Genomic DNA, 5,476 nt, shown 5'->3' with positions numbered 1-5,476 from the left:
TGGCACGTACACCCAAGTAATCCAATTCAAATTTAATGCTTCTGTCATGATGTGATGTTCTATGCGAGGCAATGAAATACTGAATACCCCCTGAGGTGATGAAATATAGCCCACGTCAATGCCTCAAGCAAGCACCTCTCACTGTGCGTTCTGTACGCAAACAAACTGCAATGGTGCACGCAACGTAAGGTTTAACATCAACTCGCCACTCTGGTGTTGAACTAAACGTTGAAGAAATTAAGCATTCACCGCCAATATCACCGCTAATTATTGTCAATCAAAGAAACCACCACAGAAAACTTCGCTTACATCGATTCCCGCAGTACGTGGGATCTACATAATTTGATTTTCCTCAGTTGAATTGTTTCTCTTTTCCCTCCGCATTTTTTCCGGAAGTGTTTCTTATACGTCCTCATTTCCGCTCGACAGCCCGTGTTTAGCTTTTATTATTCCTCATTAGCGAAGTATGTTAAGTCGAAACATGGAAAAGACCAAGGAGAAACGTCGCACCTGCATCGATAAATACAATGGCGAATACGTGTAACGTACCTCTAAAATGTTGGAGACAGTGTCGGCCGAACCTTTCGCGACAGCATTCTTTAACGCAGAAAACGCGTATACGCTCACTGCCACTGCTTATGGTGTCAGACGGGGACGATGTATAAAGGCAGTTTCTGCTAGTTTTTGCACGCACTGAACCTATATACCGGCAAGTATATACCTATCGTGTAGCCAGCCTCGTGGCATAAAGGCCACGTTCGCTGCACTCCGAGCCGCTTTCTATTGTAAATGCTAAATGAGAAAAAAAAATAATGAAAGAAAGAACACCTGGTATATAGCTAATCAACGCGATGCAGCAGTTCAGACCATTTCCAGCCGACCACCGTATGGCACGCCAATAATCGGGCAATTCGGAAAAGGAAAAACAATATTTATTACGCACTCGAGCGGTACAGGCATATCTTCAAAGGCAGCTGCTTCGAAGTTCAGCGCACGTGGTCAAAGGCTACCTAATTGAAGTGGTCTATGCGGACAGTCGTAAGCGGCACAGGGCTGACTGATCCACTGTTGACTCCAGGCCTAGGCGCCAGCGATGCCACTAACTCCGAAGATGCATTCCAGCAGGTGATGCTGAAGTTCTCCAAGTACTACGTTGAACGGGCAACCCAGACTGGCATGGAAACAGCGCACCGGCAGTGCCATAAGATACTCCAGAGGGAAGTACACGTCGATGACGTCTTCCTCCACGAAGGTTTCACCGTCGAGGGGACACCAGCCGAAACGGTGCCTGTGTTCGCAGCTGTGGCCATCACAAGCGTCTTCGAGGCACCGACCACACAGCGTGTGCCAGCAGGGAAGCAGCACCGCATCGGCCGCAACCACCATGCAGTTCGCGCAGACGCGCACCCAGGGCAACCGCTGCTCGAAGGTGATGGGTTGCTCGTTCACGAATGGCCAGTCGTATCCTTGAAGGGTGTACGTGGTCGCTTCCATGGTGTAAGCGTTATCGTGGAGATCCTCGGAAGACCCGGATGGCTGCGACGGAGAACCAGGTTGCCTGTCTGCCCGGTCTGAGTCGTTGTCGTCGTCTGGAGCGGTAGTCCGGTCGCAGGGTCGGCGATGGACAGATTCTCCGTTCCTCTCTGGAAGTTGTGGCTCACTAGGTGGTTGGTGGTAACCGAGTTTGAAGAGCGCGCCTTTGACGAAGCTAATGCTTGCAAGACGATGGGGCAATGATGGGCGCCTCGCTGGCTTCGTCTAAGGCCAGCCGCAGGTCGTCAAGGCTGTTTGCGGCGATGATGTGCGTGACGTCACGTCGGACTGACTAGGACGAGCTGAGAGACGACAAGAGTGTCGCCGAGGTGCACCCTGTCCCTTTTATAGCCTGGTAAGCAGCGCCTCCCTTCGGGGTCGTCATTGGTCACAAGTTGTTGGAGAGTGGGTTTGAAAAATTAACCAATCTCTGGACGTGTTTGGAGCAACAATGGAAGAAATGCCGGCAGCACAGAGAGAGAGTGGGACACATACACGCTCATCGTCCAAGGAGGGGTGAACTTTTTCAAGGTAGGCAAACAGCATTTCATTCGTCATCTGTCAGCGCAACAACTACACAAAGAAGAAAGAAAAGAGAGGCTGACAGTTCACGAAGCTATTCCAACTCTCTCAATTCTCGGTACTTGAGGGAAAAAATGCAAGCTGTAGTAATAGGCCTAACCATGGTAGCATACCTCTCAACCAGCTGCTCCCACCTGACAATAGACTAAGTTATTGAGACCATTTCAGCTAGGCTGCTTTCAGCAAATGTCTGTAGAAGCACGGCTGCGCATATTTACCTAGTTGCTATTGCACTATATGTTGTAAGTGCTAATAGGCCAGGCTATTGAAAGGCGGAAGGGACGCACAAACAAGCACTAGTCAAAGATTTATAAAAAATAAACGAAACGAATAAGGTGCGCCTATTTGAACTTCCCCCATATACATATATATATATATATATATATATATATATATATATATATATATAGTCATATAAGAAGCCAACAAACACTGGCACCAAGGAAAAGATAGGGGAAACTACTTGTGCTAAATAAATGAAATAACGAAACGATAAATAACCGGAATTAATTCTCCATACAATTTCATGGGTAGTTACGTTTCCTAGGTGAATCCCGTGAGTGTTAGCCCGCGGCACCACTTACAAACCTTGGCTGCGGGAATGCTTTATATATATAAACAGCCGTGGTGCACACAAGGGCACGTTTAATATCAACGCACTAAGCGTTGCAAAGAAGTCAAGCTTTCGCTGCCGACACCCTCGCTATCTTATCGTCAATCAAAACAACCTGTCCAGAAAGGTTCGCTTACATCCATTCCTACAGTGCGTCGGAACTGCGTAACTTTTCATCTGGAAGGAAGAGAACTTTCGTATTGATTACGATTTTTTTTCTTCTTTTGGACGCCCTCCAGTCTCCAAATTCCTCCTTTGAAATTTCAACGGACAAACGCGGACTTCGAAGGGCCTTCTTTGATGCACCTGTATGACGGTTTAGATGTTTCGATCTAATTACTGTGACCCCTGTTACTGGGGTGTCCTTCTCATTCAGTATGTTGGCCTTTATTATACATGTACCGTGTACACCCCTCTACTCTGCAAGGGTTTGACATTCCTAAAATCTGATGAATGGCACTGTACAATGCGCCTGGTTCGGGTAGTTTGGGGAACTGCGAGGAAAGTACATTATGGTGTGATTCCGGGAACTGATTCGCTCTCGCCCTTCCTTTCTGATTGAGAAAGGGGAACGTGGGTCCCCACGTGGTGCCGAGAGTGTTTTGTCGAAGACCAGCCTTGCCTGGCAACTGTGATAAATTTCGCTCGATATGCGGCACTGTTAAAAGTCAAACGGAACGGGCACATCGTCAATGGACGACGACTGAAGACGCGTAACTGAACCAACGATGTGCGGTCAAACGAAATTAACTGCACCTGCTGGATTGGCGTTGCTTATTGCTCGTACTGCATGAAATACTTGTTTTACAGCCATGCGACCAGGCAAGTAGTTTCTAGTTTGGTAACAGAGGCGCCTTGGAAATTTACAGCTTGTCAATTACTTGATCGACTATTCCCCCAAAAGAAGCAACTAATTTTGCGACTGAAGCCACAGCACTGCAAAACAAAAACGCCAAATGACGGGACAGTGAAAACCAATGACGTTCAGCGCGGGCTATATAATATAAGTTTTCGACAGTCATCGAAATACATACGACAAAATCAGAATTTCTTGTGCACCTTCTTTTTTCGTTCATCAGAAATTCAAGAGAAGCTACAGCAGTCCTGACACATGCAACTTGATGTTCGAGTGAAAAGTGAATTACTTGTTGCCTGCTTGAGCACCAGTTGTGGATGCGTCCACAATAGGCACTGCACCTACCTAGATCAGCAATGCGTGAAAATATATGAAGGAACAGATTCCAGGCAATTTCGCATATATTATAATTGGGAGCTTCTGCATCGCTTCCGTTTCCTCGTACGCCGTCACTGTCAAGGCACATATCGATCGGGACGTAGGTTTCAGTTTATTAGCGTGGCAACTATACGTGAATGCATAATAGGACATTCCTCGGTGACGTCACAAAGAGACGGAGCATGTGCATGAAAAACCGGCTTTAACAAGGCTGAGCACGTGGCAAACCATGTCCTTGCGTTCAGAGTTCGTAAACCACACCAGTTCATAATACACGTATTATATAACATAGTATGATACAATAACAGTGATCGCGCGAATGCGATAGCTTGGTGTTGCATAAATATATTGACAATAGTGCCATGTAGGAACAAAAATACTTTGTGTCGCGCATTGTGTTTTGTCCTTTTGAGTAACTGTTGACTCGATAATTGCAGTTCAGAGCGGCAATTCTTTGAGAGCTCCACAAACAATGGTATTTTTATTGTACCAAGAGTTCCAACATGCGCGCCATATTCAATGTTCCTTCCGACGTCAAAAAGAAGGGTTTTCACGTGACAGGAATTGGAGGTGGCATTCGCTCAGTACCAAAAACAACTGAATAGAGTGCTAACGAGTAGAAATGGGGTTAACCAAGGGGCGCGGTTTTTATTAGTGATATCATGAGAATCAACGAAAATGACACCAAGGAAAACATAGGATAAATTACTTGTACATGCTAATTTAGGCAAATAAATGATAAATTAGCGGCAGTGACAGTCGATGAAAAAACAACTTATAACAACGATCCCACGTCTTCGCATTACGCGTGCGATGCTCTAACCAATTGCGCTACCGCGGCGCGGTTTCCCCATCCACTTTTATGGGAGTTTATGTGTTACTTCTAGAACTTTGGGAGTGTTAGCCAGCGCCACCATTTGTAAACCTTGGCGGCGGACGTGGAACGTCCTTCCTGCCGCAGGCGTCACGAGTGTGCGACATCTGATTATTCTTCAAAAGCTGAATATCACCTCATCATGCCCGAGGAGAAAGAATCCAGCCGTGTTGAACTTCTTCAATATACCTAAAGTTCCCGTCGAAGAAATATTCCTAGCAGAAATTCGAGGTTGGCCTGTTATGTCTAATAACGACACAACTATCGAGTGTCTATATAAATTCTTAAATCCCCACCTGCCAACATGCCCACCACCCTCCCATCTTTTGTTCAAGACACGCTGCACTTCCTTCGAATTATCGACTGCACCAACTTTAACCAAATCCTTTCCGACCTCGCTACTCTAGTCACTTTGGATGTTTCTACTCTTTTCACTACAACATAACCATTAGTGAAGGAATCGAAGCCGTATCAAAATCCCTCGCAATCAATCCCCAAGCACACGCTCCTGAAGTTTACCTATCGCTCCTTAGGTTAGTTTATTTATTTATTGCTACTGCGGTCCTGTTTCCAGGACCTTAGCAGGGTGCATACAAAGTGAAAAAAATCTAAGTACAAAATACAGCGATACATAACATAG

Source organism: Dermacentor andersoni, chromosome 9 (genome assembly GCF_023375885.2).
Source record: "Dermacentor andersoni chromosome 9, qqDerAnde1_hic_scaffold, whole genome shotgun sequence".
Lineage (NCBI taxonomy): Eukaryota > Metazoa > Arthropoda > Arachnida > Ixodida > Ixodidae > Dermacentor > Dermacentor andersoni.
This window is presented reverse-complemented; position numbering follows the sequence as displayed.